The sequence below is a fragment of the Xenopus tropicalis genome, chromosome 2 (assembly GCF_000004195.4).
Source record: "Xenopus tropicalis strain Nigerian chromosome 2, UCB_Xtro_10.0, whole genome shotgun sequence".
In the NCBI taxonomy this organism is placed as follows: Eukaryota; Metazoa; Chordata; class Amphibia; order Anura; family Pipidae; genus Xenopus; species Xenopus tropicalis.
This window is the reverse complement of record NC_030678.2, coordinates 27,862,016-27,880,066: the sequence shown is the minus strand read 5'-3', so window position 1 is coordinate 27,880,066 and position 18,051 is coordinate 27,862,016. Positions and strand designations below refer to the sequence as shown.

Below are 18,051 nucleotides of genomic sequence, written 5' to 3'. Positions count from 1 at the left end.
TGAGTAGGGGCAGTGGAATGCCGGCCGCTTGCAGCAATAATGGGAATTTCTGATTCTGGCAGCTCCAGAATGTTGTTATGAGGAAATTAATACAAAGATGATTTTATCAAGTTTAGCCTGGCAGACTTTCAGTGATGTCTCTTATCCACAGAAAAGCACCTCTACCTGCCAACAGTACACAGACCTGCTTCCAAAACATGGAACTTCTATCATGTTCTCTATGGACAGGCTATGTACCCTGCTGCCAGGGATACTGGGGGGCTTAGTTAGGACTACTGCCCATTCAGTGGCTGCTAACACTGTTATCTTTCTTCCCTATTAAAGGGTGAGTTCACCTTTGAGTTAACTTTTAGTATGATGTACAGAGTATTCTGAGACAATTTTGAATTGCTCTTAATTTTTTATTATTTGTGGGTTTTTATTATTTCACTTTTTGTGCAGCAGCTTCCCAGTTTGGAATATCGGCAGCTATCTGGCTGCTAGGGTCCAAATTACCTTAGCAACCAAGGAGTGGTATGAAAGAGAAGCTGGAATAGGAGAGGGACTGAATAGAAAGATAAGTAATAAAAGTTACATTAACAATAAAATTGTAGCCTCACAGAGCAACAGTTTTTGGCTGCTGGGGTCAGTGACCCCCCCTGACTTTGAAAAATCAGAAGAAGAAGGCAAATAATCCAAAAACGATACAATTTAAATAATGATGACCAACTGAAAAGTTGCTTAGAATTGTCTACTCATAGTTGTCTAGTTGTCTACGCATACTAAAAGTTAACTTTAAGTTGAACTACCCCTTAAACAACCCCTTTAGCACCAGGCTGGGTCAGAAAAACCAGCTGTGCTGCCACCCTTCTTAGTGCTGGACATCTGTACAATGAAGATCCCCAGTCTCTCTTATGTTCTTTTTATTAATATATATTATTTTCATGGGCACCATGCTGATACTGGGATCAGCTTTGCTATGTTGGAGCACAAGGTTCAACTAGACCTTTCCTGACCAGGGCACAGTAAATCTGCACTTTTGTTCTGGCACAAATTGGGTGCAAGTTGCGTCTAACATTTTCAGAGTGAGGTTTGTGTCACATCCACAGGGTGCAAATCTGATGCATCTATTATTGCAACCGGCTGTGGGAAGCCTGGAGCTGCCGCCAGTTCCAGGGTAGTGTTAGCTGCAGGGATCTGTAGAGACAGTAGGCCCAGTTGTCCACCATTCATCAGAAGAGGCAGGATGGGCACATTGGCGACCATGTGGAAGAGCATAATCATGTTTAGATGCACTCTCCATTGCGTCCATTTCTCAGCACCTGCATATGAGGGTGCGTTCATAAATGACTCCTAAAGAGATTCGTCATATTTTATTTACACGATTCAGAATTACCCCCACCCCTAGAATTGTTCTTGGCAAAACTTTATGCCTCCTTCTAGGCTCAAGCAATGCAGTGTATTGATGGGGTGGCGTCATGCCAAAAAAATAGCAAATTGCCTGTACTTCTGGTGCTGTTGCTTTTATGTCCCAGCATGCCATTAGGCAGGTGAGTGCACCGATGTGGCATGTCCCTTCAACAAAATTGCAGTGAATAACTGTACCATTTAATACTATATGATTGCCCCCATGTCCTTGATGTTATTGCTTCCCCTTACCCCAGCACAAGTGGCATTATTATCACAGGGTTCTGCTTAAGATTAAATGTGTGTGTTTATCCCCATTCCTTTTTTTTTAAGTGCAATGTAGCAGTTACACCTTGTAAAATTCGGTGCATACATACATATATATTTAGTTAAGCCAAGTGTTTATTTATATGTCTGTGAAAGTCTCAGCAGGGCTGTCAGAAGTGGTGGTAGAGAAAACAACCTACGCCGGGCCCGTTTATTGATATAGAAAGGTCTTTCCTACCTGAACTAGTCTAGCTGCCATTAAACTTCAGCTTCCAGCATGCCCTGAAAGCCTCCCAGCAGGTAAACGCTGCCACAGCCCAGTTTGCCCATCTCATATATAGCGTACAGCTTCTGTCACGTGAACCCAACACAGTGCTTATCTACAGGTGGGTCTCCCCTTTTTTGTGCCCCACTGAAGTTGGCTCTGGGTTTCAATAAGTACAAAAAAGGCAGTTTGTGTTTAAGAACTGCTGGGTTAAAAAGAACCTTTGATTCTTGAAGTATGACAGACATGTCTGCAGGTTTATGGCTTTGCTTTCATTAAAAAGGATTTTGCTTTAATGTTTTATTTACACTGGTATGATGTTCTTATAAAACCAACTGACACAGGTGCGCAACTTGGCCGTCCAGAATTCAGCCCTAGCACAGAACTGGGAAATAATATAGTAATGCCGTGCTCATTATTTCTTCTTCTTTAATTCCTCAGCGATCCCAATGACTCCCTTTTATTTTTTTACCAACAGTTATATCCTTCTGTGTCATCAGTGTCCAGTACTTTAAAGTGGCACCTCATTTATAATGCTAGGGGTCATTTATGAATCACACCTGCAATTGCGGGTGCTCCAAAGTGGATGCAAAGATTGTATAATGACCCATGAACTACCCTAACTCTGAAGATATTTGTTAATGCTACAGCCATACTTATTAGAATCTACTCAACAAAGGCTTCTATAGAACTTTTATGCGTACTAATTACTTACTGATATTTAAGCATGCACATTTTATGATAAGAGAAGGACCTACAGTGTTGCATGTCTACCACATTTTCCAGTCGGTGTTATGCAAATGACAATTCCATGTTACTCTGTTAATTAAGGGGCCCCTATATTGCCCTATAAGGCCTACTCTGCTCCTCGTGGCAGACTGAATGTTGGGCAAGTTTAGGGAATGGGTAGGGGGCATAAGGGGGAGTGCCTGAGTGCCTCCTCCGTCTGCCCCTCTAGAATAAAGTGCTGCCTATACAAGAGGCTTCAGGTCCTCTTGTTCCAAAACAGAGTGCAGAGACCTGCGGCCATTCTGCAAGAGCAAAACATAGTGTCCAAAGTCCAAAAAAAAGCCAATTGTGTCTTTGTGGCACATGCTTTTTTCCAAATGGTTTTGGCATTTTAATTAGAGTTGCTTGCTAAAATTAGCATTTAGGTGTGATGAAGCTCCAGGTATAGGATCTATTCTTCAAAATAACTGGTTTTCATGGATAAGGGGGTCTTTAAATTTTGTGGAACACCAGGCTTTATGGCAACTAAAAACATTTAAATAGTTAAAATAATTTTGCCAATGTATTCTATCTTACATTCTTATTATTGTAATGAAAATAGGATATGCCCTATCATTTTTGTAGTATTAGAGGAAATAAATTGCTGCCAACATACAGATAGTAAGCTCTGAATATAACTGTGTCTTGTTCTATGGATGTAATTTTCCTATATGGCAGCACCATAAAAATATACATACTTATGTGCCATATTCAGCATATACATATATTGAACTAAAGCTGCTACTTTACAATACAATAGTATGTGAATTTGTACATTTACTCAGTACAGGTATGGAATCTGTTATCTGGAAATCTGTTATCCAGAAAGCTCCAATTTACTGGAAGGCCATCTCCCATAGACTACAATTTAATTAAATAATTCCAATTGAAGAATAAAAAAATATTTACTTGATCCTAACCAATATATAATTGTTCTTACTGAGGGCAAAACAATCCTATTTGGTTTAATTAATGTTTAAATTATTTTTTCTTTAGACTTCAGGTATAAGAGATCTGAATTACAGAAAGACCCCTTATATGGAAAACCCCAGGTCTCAAGCATTCTGGATAACAGGTCCCATACCTGTACTTATTTTTTCATGTTTTCAATATCACTGTGTTAACAAATGTCAGTATTATATATGTTTAACGTATGTATTTATTGTCTGTAATGTTGTTCTACCATCTTTAAGTACAAAAATATGTAGTGAGAATATATATTCTATAAAACTAAGGGAGCTCTACCTAGTTAGCCTGTCCCCTATTGCCAGATAACCCTAATAAACACGCTGAGTGATGGGGTAGTTCATTATAGAACAATTCTTCAATTCTCATTTTTGCCATACAAAAGCTCCCCGCTCACAGGGCAAACGTTCCAATTTGATATAAAAACAAAGTTATAATAAAGAGGTAAAAAGGAGCATGTATGAGGTTTCATCTAAATTAACATTTCCCATTGTCCAAATTCATGTTTCTTCTCTCCGTAACTCCTTTATGCTTTTGCTGTATTGCCTCCAGCAATGAATGGGATCAGGTATCCAGACAAAGGCAGGTCAGAATCACATACCATGAATCTCCAGTATTTCACTACCCATGGATATGTCTAGCTGAGTGAAGAATGCCATAGACTCATTATTGCTGGGCTTATGTTGGACATAGATATATATTTGGAGTTGTACAGTATGAATACAGTGGGGTGCATCAGCCATCAGTGTGCATCAGTGTGGAGGGTGCAATCGCACCACGGCCGAACCCCCTCTGGCCCAATGGACACTCACACCAGTTAAAATTTGCCACTAACAAATGTGTCCTAAGGGGCTTAGTTCTGTTATTGGCCAACCCTGATAACTTTAAAGGGTTTGTCCACCTTTACATTAACATTTAGTATGATGTAGAGAATGGCATTCTGAAAGAACTGATCTGCAGCCTCAGGAAGCAAAATGCCAAAAAAAAGTTGAACAAAATGATTACTGTCTGGCAATATTCCATTTGAGGCTTTCTTTTAAAATGATGTAGTAGACCTTACACTGGCTGTAAAGCAGGATGGGCAAACATTACAGCAGCCCTAAAGTGTATTCAGAACAATGATATTCTGGTCTCACTATGGAATTAAAAAAGCACAAAGGCAACAAAAGCAAGTTCATAGAAATGTTTACGAAGTTTATATGGTGTATCACTTCAATGGTGGGGCCACTTAGTATTATTATTATAGGATGATGTGGAAATGGTCTAGGATTATAAACCCACCCAGCCCATTTAGAAACCCACACAATGGAGCTACTCTTCTTGCTTATTATAAAAGAAAACCAAGTAATATAGTTCCTGGCTATTTTGGCCTGTGGAATGAGGATTAGACCAACACAATAAAGAATGGAGCTAACCTGGTCACCATCCATATGTAAAGGTACTTCAAATATGCACTGAAATACTTGCCCTAGTACTCTATAAACATTTTGGGGTGACTTTATCACTCTAAATATAATATGTCAAATAAGTTCATGCACTTTCTCACTTACTCATGTATATGCATGAAAATCTGTCAAAAATAGGGAAGGTGAGAGTACAGTTCAGCGTTGGAAAGGGATGGCAGGGGCCCACCAGAAACCATGCATGGACCATGGGCCCACTCTTTATTCCTTCTCGCCTCCGTCAACCTCTTTATTATCCTAGTCTCTTTTCTCTACATATTATACTCTATTTGTCCATCTATTAAGCCTCTTTGTTCTTATACAGAGGTAGGGAATTGCCATAAAATTGGCCAAATAGTTAGAAGCAAGAAAGCCCACTAATACCTGGGAGTTTTCTTGGTATCCCAGGGAGCCAGTCTAACACTGGTCAGGTAGTTTGTCAATTAAACCTTACAAATGCCTCCATATGACACACTATCCATCATACGTCACATAAAGTTCAGAAATCTATGGTATTTCCTTATGCAAAACAAGTGGCATAAAATCACTCCAATAGAGCTATTAAATGGATAAAATGATGTTGCATATTTAAATATATATTATAAAACAAAATCAGCCATCAGTTCTAATAGCAAAAAAGATTCTCTGTGTAACACATAGTAACATTGTAGCAGAGGTGAAATGCCCACAGCTAATCGTTATAGGGAAAAACAAAGTTTGGATTTCTAATCTAGGCCAAAGTACTCTGTGCCAATCTTGATCAAGGATCATTCCATTCTGCTCCGTGGCTGTCACCACCCATTTAACACTAGGCTCAGTGTATCCTTGAGATCTACCAAAAGGTCGAATGTTCAGTTTTCCAAGTGCCAGTGAGTTAGCTGCTTATTAAGAGAAAGTGGGCAAATCCCTAAGCTTTACTTGTTGGTACTAAAGGCTGAAGGTCGGTATTGGGGAACCATTTACTTTGGCTTTTAGCAGACAAAAAACACCTGGAAAAATGTGAAGATTTAGACTTGTTAAATATATTGGCCAAGAGCCCAAACAAACAGACATAAAGCAGACGAGGGTGTCATTGTCTGTTCAGCCTAATACTTCATGTGGCTTTAAGGACGAGTGAGCGCAATTATGAAAACATTTCTGAGAATGCAATATGGTCTAGTTCTAAGACATGTTTTTCCCATCTTCCGTAGGCTTTGCCTTCAGGCCAAATCGTCGACATCATTACTGTGAAAGTCTCACTGTTTATTTTACAAAGCCTAAAATTCCTGTTCTCTATTCCCAACTCTTTAATCTGTTTTCTTACATCTAATCCAGCCCTTGTTTGTGAACATGTAACAGTGATACCGCCAGAAAAACTCGTTACTGGGATTAATTGTACAAACTGCCACCAAGAATTGTGCATTAAGCAGTTCAACATGGAACGGCAGTAATTCATTGAAACTGCTAATTCCCCTAAGAACAAGGCTGTTGACAAATCAAAATAAGATCAAATAGTATTCAGCATCTCAAATATCAAAATGATTTTCATCTTATTTTACTTCCAAATGGGATGGGTTTCTTTTACGGCCAGGATTACTTGGACTTGTACTTACTAAACCATGCTGAAACTTCATTTTTAACATATCTATAATATTGGGCCTTGTGTTCTTATAGACAAACCATTACCAAGGTATCACCAGTATTTTAATAAGAATTCTCCAACACATCTCTGTGGGACCCAAACCAACCCCCACACCAATCTGGGCGCATATTGATGCAATCCACTGTGGGAACCCTGGAAATGCTGACAGGTCCAGGGTGGCGGAAGATCCAGGGTTTCCCAGCACCAATAGGCAAAGTTGCACATCATTTCTGGGCAAGATGGACCCCCAACTATGTTCCTTACCTTGGGCACCATCTCTTTGATAAAGTATATTAAAGATGACTGCAGCAAATCTCAGAAACCTCAGACAAATCATTTATAGAAAGTTTAGGAACAAGTTCGAAGGCCACCTTCCAATAAGAACACATGGCCACCATATCTTAAGGGAGACTCTATTTTAAAAATCCACTTAAGCATAAGAAGGCACCATAGAAGGTTATGGTGGTTATGTCATAAAAGGCACTAAGTTTGCCAAAAGCAGTAACCCATAGCAACCAATCAGCAGGAAGCATGTACTGGTCACCTGATTAAAAGCAAACAGCTTATTGGTTGCTACTGGTTACAGCTCCTGGGCAAATTTTTGGCCTTTTATGACATATGGGGGCTACTAATATTTCATATTGTATTCTACTTGAACCTCACAAGCAACAGAATCAGAGAGAAAGAATAAATCTACTGTCTCAGTCTTTTATGAAAAATTCTGCCTGGCATTTCTTTCTTAGAATATTTTAGGATTTGCTAGCGTAAAAGAAAAAAAAAATAAACCTGAGATCCATTTCCATGAGTTTATAATGGATTTGGGACAAGCTGCTAGATTTACTCACTCTGCCAGGCTCCTGAAATCCAGTGGCTGTCTAATTCCAAGTGAAATATAAGGTGTTTGTTTAAAGAGACTGACTACTGCGGCAGATTGAGCAAAAAAAAAAGCAAAGTTTAGGCAAATCTTTAGATTTAGTAAAGCGGCAGATGAAAGCACAGAGCTAAGAAGTTGTAGGGGCTCATGTCAGGCTTGGGAATCTACCCCCTACCAGCACAGGGCACCATATGGATAAATAAATCATAAAGACAAATAAGCTCAGCATGAACAAGTATAATATATATTGATATGGGCCCAGGAGTGAACATAAAGAATAGCATATCTGTCATTTGGGGTTAATTTGTCTCTTATTATACCAAAGTGTCTGTTTCTGACAAAGCAAACACCACAGTTTGAAGTAAAAGGAGCCTGTGTTTGAAATTCTGCAATTAGTTTAGATGGAGACACCATTACCATAAACCAAATTCGTGAACTCCACAGACATCTTACTCTAATTACACAAAGGAATGCAGCCCGGCAAATGGCTGCAGAGATAAATACCTGGGATGTTCAGGTTTATTGCTCTAGAATAACTCTGGCTACATCTGGACGTTATGTGAGGGGCCTTAGCAATGATGCTACAGACTATAGATATATACGGTACATATGTGCTCAACCTTTAGGCTGCTGTCTTCACTGACTTTGCATTACTCTCCCTAAGAAGTGTAGATGATCATGTATTTTCCATGAAATTGTTATTGCATGTATCCTTCCATGTGTTTTGGGGTATTATATGTAGAAATGATCTTGATACCATGGAGAAATTTGTGCAGAGAATGTTTTTAATTATCCTCCCCAAACGCTAGACTCACCCACCGGATGATGTAAAAAATAATCTCTATTATTTTTTTTTATTTTTTACAGCTTGATCCCTTCTTAGAATCACCCAGTCTGCAATCCAATCAGGTCTTCAAAAGTCCCTTAAGAATAACCAGCCCAGCAGTCACAATAGCCTTCTGTTACACAGTTGCAATGAACCTGCGGATGGACAGAAAGTCTAGCAGATAGTGAAAACCTGAGTGGTGAGAAATTAAAGATAAGGTAATAACTAACAGAACAGACTTCAGTTGGCTTCTCCACACCTATCTGTATGGAATCAGTAATGTTACACAACAGAAAATTCTAATTATAGAGAGGAGACTTAAGACAAAAGCATGATGGCTCTAGTAATGACGATTGTGGTGTTCTGAATATTCTGAAATAGTAATATTGTGAATAGTTATTCTTCTTATAACAAGAGAATATCATGATTACATAGTGATCACTGTTATAATTGTATCCATTTGCATAGTATTATAAGATATTGTGATAGGGAGACCAGGTTAACTGGCAAAAGCGGACAGCTGTCCATTACTCTATTGGTTGCATAGGGGTATAATTTGTGCTCTGTAAAGTAGCGAAGGGCCCATCACTACTTATACAGAAATTCATAACATTTCCACCATCACTATATAATATAAGGTTGTATCTGGTATTTAAACAAACCCTATTTATATATCTATCACAGAGACAATCATTTTAGGTTAAAAAACAGCCATGTATGGACCACCTCAAAGGAATCCTCTACAAAATCTCTGTCAAAAGAGATTGTTATCTACACAATTCAAAATGTCATCCACTATAAAGGTTTTGGCCACTTTGTGTCCCTAATAACAGCTGCTTGGGGTTTACATGACTGCAAATACAAGTCCATGCTATCCGTTGCCACTGCGTCAAAATGAAGGCAATTATTATTTACTGTTACAGGCAATCCGGGCGTCTCTTCAAGCAAAAGAACATTTTATAAGGTCAGTGTTCCTTTAAGCAAGACTGAGATGCTCATATTTCCTTTTCTGTAGTATCTGCTTGGGGAATCAGGGCGAGGAATTCACAGTATATCCTTGCTCTTACACAAATGAACATTTTCAGTAGATAATTAGCCTTTAATGAGAAAGCTTGATGGGTTCTCAGTATTTGCCGTATTTCATCCTTTCATCACAAAATACACACTAAACAGTCTGTGCTAAAGGTGCAGCTCATTTAATTTAGATCATCTGATACACTAGACATTACACAAACACAGGCTGTACTAACACATATTTGTTTCTAGGTGGTGATCACAGAAGAAAGAATCCCTATATCTGACTCCAGTCGTACATGAAACTTCTCCATCAACGGCACCTTCTTCCGTAAATGTAAGTAACACTATTACTGCTAAATGATGCGGTGTGAGGGGAAGGGACACCAGGCTTCCAGTAGGCACACTTCATCCCAAGCTGACTTGTGTTGTATTAGCGTTGTCCAACCTCTGTCTTTCTGGAGAGTTGTAGTTTAGCAGCAACAACATAACCAACAAATGCCCCTCTTGTCAGAAAGTTTCCAAACCTTGACACCCAGTGCTTTATTACCTCAGGGCAGGCAGTAATTCCAGGGGAGGTGGAGATGGGTCCGTTCAGTAGTCACAAGCAGGACCTTCTGTTGAAAAAATGCCTCTAAAACGTTCTCTGGAGCCAGCCAACACAGTAGAAGCACTATGCCCCATCATGCCAAATAGACTGTTGTCCATAAGCCATTTAAATGTGTTGTATATATGTGCGATTATATTCTGAAGCTACTTTGCCCTCACCTTTTAATCAGAGATTGCACTATGATCATATTTGGCAGACATATTTGAGTCATGGTTGCAAGCATCATCATAATTCCCTTCCATAATTACCAACAGCAGATTGAAACAGACCCCTAGAATACATTTAATTAAGACACACAGCAAAAGTCCTTCATCTTACAGATAAACATCTTACACAAAAATAGCCTCCATCTTTTTATTCTTTATGTTTTTTTTAAATATTTTATACAGTGCAGATCTCCAGGTTGGAATTCACACTGTAATGTAGAAGGATAGGTGGGGGTCTGAACAGAGAACAATATATGTATTTATAAAAAAAAAAAGACTAAATGAATAGTTAGTGAATAAGAGCCATTTTGATAGACCAGGCAGTACTGTAGGCTAAGCACCCGAGTGAGAATCTGGTATGAGACTATTTTATGGCAAAAAAAAGTCTTAAGGTGGCTGCAGACATAATGGGTCACTCAGATTTCAAGTGCAAATTAACTATCCTTGAACCAGTGAGCAGATATATCCCCATAGGGTGTAGCTGGCCTTTATGCCTTTGTAATTCTCATGAAAGATCAAGCCAAGGACAGGACATGCTTTACTGTCAGCTGCCCATAATGTTTCCCTTTACACTGGGAAAGCAGGGTTCTGTCATGACGTCTGGAGCCGGGTGTAAACTCCTGGAATTTACACAAGTGTGTAAGTCTTTCAGCACAAACTGTGAACTTTGCACTTCCAAAGTAAGATACATCTCTGCATTCCTACATCCTGCCCTCATGGCTTTATAGACCTAGGGAGGGTCTGCCCTGAACAATGGTCTTCTGAAACACCAACCGGAGAAGGAGGAATAAAAATCATTAAAGTGGCATCATATAGTTTGGACACTCTGACTATAGTAAATTAGTAGCACAGCAGATACTACTCATCTCTCTAGGCCTGTAGTCAAGGACATTGTTGAGGAAATTGTCAGAATAAAGAAAGAGGGTTGGTCTGATGTTCTTCTGGTTAGGAAAAACATTAGAAACCTCAGATAACTTTTCTCACATCTTTCCTAACCAGAAGAACACCAGATCAGGCCTCTTTCTTCTTTGACAATGTCCTCACCTTCTTCATGTTTGCAAAGTGAACAGCAGGTGGCGCTTTTTTAACAAAATGCATATTAACAGTACTTTAACCCTTTATATCTTGGGATAAAAAAAAATAATGAATGTAAATTGCACATCTCATCAATTTATATAAACTTATTTTAAAGGATTATTTATTCTTTAAGCAATCTTTCTATCATTAAAGGGATTCTGTCATGATTTTTATGGTATACTTTTTATTTTTCTAAATTACACAGTTTACATAGCAAATGAATCCCTCTACCATTTAAAATTCTATTCTTGAACAACAAATGTATTTTTCTGATGTAATATTGGTGTGAAGGCGCCATCTCAGTGCTACACATTAGAACTGCTTTCAGCTAACCTATTGTTTCTCCTACTCCCATGTAACTGGAGGAGTCCCAAGCCGGACTTGGATTTCTTACTATTGAGTGCTATTCTGATACCTACTGGGAGCTGCTATCTTGCTCCCTTCCCATTGCTCTGCTGATGGGCTGCTGGGAGGTGGGGGGGGGGGATATTACTCTAACTTGCAGCACAGCAGTAAAGTGTGACTGAAGTTTATCAGAGCACAAGTCACATAGCTGTGGCCTGGGAAATTAATGATATGGCTAGTCCCATGTGAAATGTCAAAGTGAAATATAAATAACATTGTTTGCTCTTGAAAAATTCATATTTTAGTGCAGGATTCTGCTGGAGAAGCTCGATTAACTGATGGGTTTTAAAAAAAAAAAAAAAAAAAAAAAAAAAAAAAAAACATGTGTTCCCATGACAGTATTCCTTTAAGGATGAGGAACAACTTGAAAAATTCTATTACTCCTGGTGTCGGACTGGCCCACTGAGTCCAGGTATCAGTTGGCTCTTTTGCTTCTAAATATTTGGCCTATTTCATGGTCATTGCCAATTTCTGTATGGGAACAAAGAGGCTTAATAGATGGATGAATTGGGTTTAGTATGTAGAGAAAAGAGACTAGGATAATTAAGGGGTTGAGGGAGGAGGGGAGGAGTAAAAGTTTGGAGAGCAGGCCCCTGGCATCCCAGAAAGACACTGGCTATTCCCCTACATTGCAGTGGGACTATACAATATATTTGGGCAGTAAAACAGCCCTGGACTTTTCTGGGGTCAAGATTTATAAGACATGTCAAACACTAAAGGATAACTAGGGAACAGGCTGGTTTTGCTGGTGGTTTTGCTATATGAAGTCAAACTGGAGGGCCCCAGCTTGTGAAGTGCGATGCCCCCCATCCTCTGATTGTTTTGTGAGTCTCGGGTAACAGCAGCTGGAGGTCCCTTGTTGACACTTTGGTTTAGTTAAATGATTCCTTAATCATATGTCACAGGACAGAGCGTTACCGTACCGCCACAACTTCACTGCATATTAGGGACCACAAGAAACACATTCTTACCACAGGTTTATTAAACAATTTACTCAAGGGTTTATTTAAACATTTTTCTGGCCTTGGTACTATTAAAAAATCTTTTACATTCCTGGTCCAATTTCCTCCTTTACTGCAAAATAATCCTTTGACCATGAAATCCATAAATGGCATTTCATTTTTTTTTCTTTGAAGGGAGACATACAGAATGTTTATAGACTGAGGATTCTGATTTCCTAATGTATATATATATATATGTATGGTGCTTTCATCAGGATCAGATACCATGTTTCTTCTAGGGCAAGATATATACACACAGCTCTATATATACATACACATATCAGAAAGCTCTTACCCTACAAAAGGTTCGACAATTAAAAAAAGTAATTATGGAAAAAGCAGTGAATAGCCTCAACACTAACGGTCTAAAGGCTGTGGTTGATTTCCCTTCTGATCACGTATATATATATATATATATATAGTCACCTTGACTCCTTCAGTTAAAATATATAGCAAATGAGTTCATCACCTTCACTGATCGGTGAGATCCTGGCTACAGCATAATTAATGACGTAGAGTAGGGACAACCTCTAGGTGTCTCCAGGAAAGGGCTGACTAGCAGAAACTGTTATTTATGAACTACAATGTGGTAAGAGAATGGAATTTTCATAGATTTCTGGATGGTGGTGTTAGCAGAACATATCAGTAAAGAAGGAAAGAGACTTCTTGTACCCCAAATGGAAGAGGCATGAAAGCACAAGATGGTTCATTGCTGGAGACTTTATATTTGCAATTCAAAAGCAAGGAATAAACAGAAATGGTTTGTCTCTTAAAGGGCAAGGGAATAAAGAGATCAGAGTACAGATGGGTGAAGGATGTGGTCAGAAAGATATATATGGAAATATTGGTAAAATGAAATGGGATATGATCTTGGCAGTAAACTAATCATTGGGATGTTTTTAAATCTTGTGGTTAGAAATCAATCTATTACATGGTTAAGTAGCCAGTAATAAGAAAGATTGGAGGCCAGATGTTTGTTTTTCTGTTTTTTTTTACTTTTCCCTGGGGATGGCGTCAAAATTGCATAAACCCCAGGAAAAATGGGGGAAAAAAGATGCCACTTTACACCTGGGTATGTAAAAATTGGGCTTCTGCTGTATTTCCAAGAGAGTATTTGCAAACTTTCTGCTTGACCATGGGGTAAAGAAAGGAAACAGATCAAGCAGGGGTTGTTGGGGGGGGAAGGGATAGAGCAAAAAGTAAAAAAAAAATAGCAATTTGGCAATCTGCATTTAATAGGGTTTGCAGTATATTCTGCTGTAATGGAATTTGGTGGTGGAGGATGCGATGAGCTTAACGAATGCAAAGCAGAGCAGAGTATGTGGTGTGCAATGACAAGAGAATAAAAGTAGGCTTGTTTGGTTAGACGGGGGTCCTATTAAATGAGCGAAGACCACATTTGTAGCCACTGAATGTGTGCATGATTTGCATCAACCATATTTATGAATGTGTGAATGTCGAACATTGCTAGTTCTTGCTGCACGCCTGGCTGGGGCTGTTTAGGCCTGGTGCGACAGGGCATGGCAGAAACTAGTTAATCAAGTGCAGATGTAAGTGTATTATGGGAAAGTGAAATAGCCAGGATAGGCAAGAAGTAGTAACAATATCAGATTATAGAGAGTCAGCAGGGGAGAAATGGAGCATACCTAGGGCTTCTGGACCTTGTTGTATTTGCTTTAGTAAGGTGGGGGAAGAAACAGTGTTGATATGGAAGAAAAGAATGGTAACATGATAAAGCTGAATACTGCAGATAGTTGCACATAATCTTGTTAGTAGGGTTGGCAGAATGCCTGACAGGGTGGTAGAAGATAGGCATGACATTGTGCAGAAAGGTCTTCAAGGTATGTAAGGCATAGGATGGGGGGGGGCAGATTATGTTGTATAAAACCCCTAATTCTCGCTTTGTTTTTCTTAATTAGTCCATACCCACCTGTGCCCAGGTGGTAGGAATGGCCTGGGGAAATTTATTTTCGGTTCCACCTGACCCTTTGAGTTGCAAAGTTAGAGATCAATGTCATGATATCTCCCCCCTCAATGTCATGATTTCTCCTACACCTAGTACAGTTAGGGGTTCCTAGGGAGCCATGTGCTTATATTTCATATGTATTTATCACACATGGAGCAGGGGAAGTTGTTAAATCCATAACACATACAGCCCCCCAACCCAAGGAGAGGCAGACTTTGGTGCCGGTGTAATAACAGGTGCAAAGTTTGTTCCAGGCCTAGTAACCCAGTCTATATGAGAAGTCTGACAGAATTCTCCATTCCAGTAGGAAGTTTGGGAGGAGAGAGGGGTTACCTAAGGTTTCCCATGTTTAACACTGGCGGTTGCCTGGGAAGTGAGAGAAAGAACTTTTCCCAACATACAAACTGCACGAATGTGACAGAAGTAGCACGGGGGCGACACAACTCACAGGCTTCTTGCTGCTCACAGGGTACTTTCATGTGTCGGCAATGGCATCCATGGGCGGAATCTAACCTCTGCTGCACTTCATCTTTCCTAATATGTTTCACACATACACAGGAGATTGTATGGAAGTGACCTCTTCTTTACAGCCTCCCACATAGAAAAAAACCCTACAAATTGTACTTATTTTTATCATGTACAACTCTATTCTCTTGTATAAAAGCTTTAGAGGAATCTTAATATTAAAGGGTGAAAAAAAAATAAACTCTTTTCACCCTTTGATGAATCTGCCCCACAAAATCCTACACAAATGAACAGAAATCAGTGGGGGCGCTGTGCTGGGATATGCCCCTTAGGCTGGGCACAGAAAATTACTACTGTAGATACAGGTTTTGAGGGAGACTTACGGAATCATTAAGACCTGGAAGACGTTTGAAGAATTGGTCTGTTTTTTTTTATCCCAGGGAGGTGCCAAATCCTTCATTTTTGGATGCGCCCAAATTAATAACTTGAACACTAATTTGAAATATTTATATATTTAAAATTAGAAAAATACCCAAACATTGCTGTATCGCAAAAGATCTCTCCTTTATCATTCCATTGCCTTAAAGGTGCAGTATACCCCCCACATGAGTGCAAGAAAAAGGCCTTGGGCTGAACATACGCTTTGCCTATCTATAATTTTTATTATAGTTTATTTAGTTTTATAGTTTATTATAGTTTTTTTATAGTTGTTGAGCTAAACCATGTTTGGTTCTTGCCAGGTAGATAATTATGATTTCCTTCACCCTTTGTTGTAATGGTTTTGGCTTCCAGATAAGCAGGAGTCTATTATGCAGAGGGTTTTCTGTACACTGGGAATCTAATTATCTACCTAACAAGGACCAAATATGGAGTAGCCTGGTTTTCCCTGTTTAGCACGAGAAATAACAAAACCCCTAGATTTTTCATGATAAAATAATGGGCAAAAAATATGCCAACACAAGCCCTATTCATTGCTGCTGCATCTAAACCCTGCGATTGGGTACAATTCTGCATTTGGTGCATCATAAAGTCATGTTACCTGCACATATCTCATAATATACAGTAACTGCATTACAGGTACCTGCTGCCTGCCTACTAACTCCTCACTGGAGTTTCATCAGTAAGGACCATGCTGGGCTACAACCATGAGGCCTTGCCATTATATGCTTACCCCTTATATTAAGGGGTGCTGATATCATAAATAAAGATATAGGAAATAGCTTCTGGGAGGGGGGATCCTGACTAATGGATAGTTTCAGTGTTTGTTATAAGTATACATTTGCCCATGATATGCAGGATATGGTTGCCCTAAACTGATTTCTGCTGGACCCAGTAAGTTCCAGTTAAATTATTGTATAGATACACAGTCCTGTATTGTATGTGCAACTATTGCTGAGACTTCTGGCGCTCCATCAACATATAAGCACATTACCTTGTTTTGCCAAGTCAAAGTTCTCTTCTTCTATATTTTTAAAAGAAATTGTTTGTGGTTAAAAAAATATTTTTATAGATATAAATTCTATTTGATAAACCAGACCGATGAAAGAGTAAGGAATGCAGTCTCCTCGGTTACCAGCCCATATTGTGTGTTTGTAGATCTCTGGCGCCATCTAGTGGCAAAGGGAGAAAATGATTGTGTGCTCAATACAGGTATGGGACTTGTTATCCACAGAGCTTAAATCCTACGGTTTTCTAGAAAAGGGGTCTTTCCGTAATCAGGATTTCCATACCTTTGTCTACTAAAAAAAAAAATGTAAACATTAAATGAACCCTCCAATAAATATTAATGATTTTTTAGGTGGGATCAAGTACAAGATGCTGGTTTATCTTTAAAGACAAAAAGGAAAACAAAAAAATGAATAAAATAGAGAGATGGGAAATGATCTTTATGCAATTTGGAGCTTTCTGGAGAATAGGTTTCCACATAATGTACTATATGCACAGTTTATATTTTTGCAAATTTCTAATTGTCCTCTTCAGCTGACGGTTTTTATATTTTATATCTATATTTAACTTTTTGCTTGAAAGCTGTAAAAAATTATTTGGGGGACACTGCTATTAAGGGTACCACCATAAATAAAGTATATTGGTATATGTACATAAATGTATATGATATAAGTATATCATAAGGATATATGTATAAGTGCCTTGTGAGTAATTATGAGAATTGCTAATCTGGGCCGCTGAGGAACATGAGCTGGGTAGGCTTACATTTATACCTCTGATCATTTGCTTTTATCTACCATGAAATTCCCATTACAGTGAGGCATTTCATATGCAGCTTGTTAAAGGAAAACTCTACCCCCAGGATGAATACTGAACCAACAGATAGTTTATATTATGTTAAGGGACCTATTAAAGAATTTTACCAAACTGGAATATACAGTATATATATCAGTAAATATTGCTCTTTCACATCCTTTCCCTTGAGCCGCCATTTAGTGATGGGCTGTGTGCTCCCTCAGAGATCAGCTGACAGGAAATAATGCAGCTCTGACTGTAACAGGAAGTAGTGTGGGAGCAAAAGGCAGAACTCTGTCCATTAATTGGCTGATGGGGCCTAGCATGTATGTGTGCCTTGGCTTGTTTGTGTGCAATGTGAATCCTATGATCCCAGGGGGCGGCCCATAATTCTTAAAATGGCAATTTTCTATTTAGGATTACCCAATAGCACATACTACTAAAAAGGTATATTTATATAAAAATGGTTTATTTAGATGAAGCAGGGTTTTACATACGAGCTGTTTATGCAATATATATTTATAGAGACCTACATTGTTAGGGGGTTTAGTTTTCCTTTAATGCAACCTACCACTTTATATTTCAACTTGTGGACAACTTCCTTCAAACCCCATAAATATATATATATATGGGATACCCACATGCTGCCCA

General features: G+C 38.9%; 1 protein-coding gene across 3 annotated transcripts in view; it reads left to right on the top strand.

Moving 5' to 3' along the window:
* Positions 1-18,051, top strand: part of col8a1 (collagen, type VIII, alpha 1) — a 101,349-nt gene that overhangs the window by 64,875 nt on the left and 18,423 nt on the right. For 2 of the 3 annotated variants that reach the window (XM_031896619.1, XM_002940988.5), the window contains 3 exons: positions 8,457-8,633; positions 9,339-9,379; positions 9,682-9,766. The gene's annotated coding sequence lies outside the window, so the exon portion shown is untranslated. The remainder of the gene's footprint in view (positions 1-8,456; positions 8,634-9,338; positions 9,380-9,681; positions 9,767-18,051) is intronic. The other variant, XM_031896618.1, reaches the window with a different exon arrangement.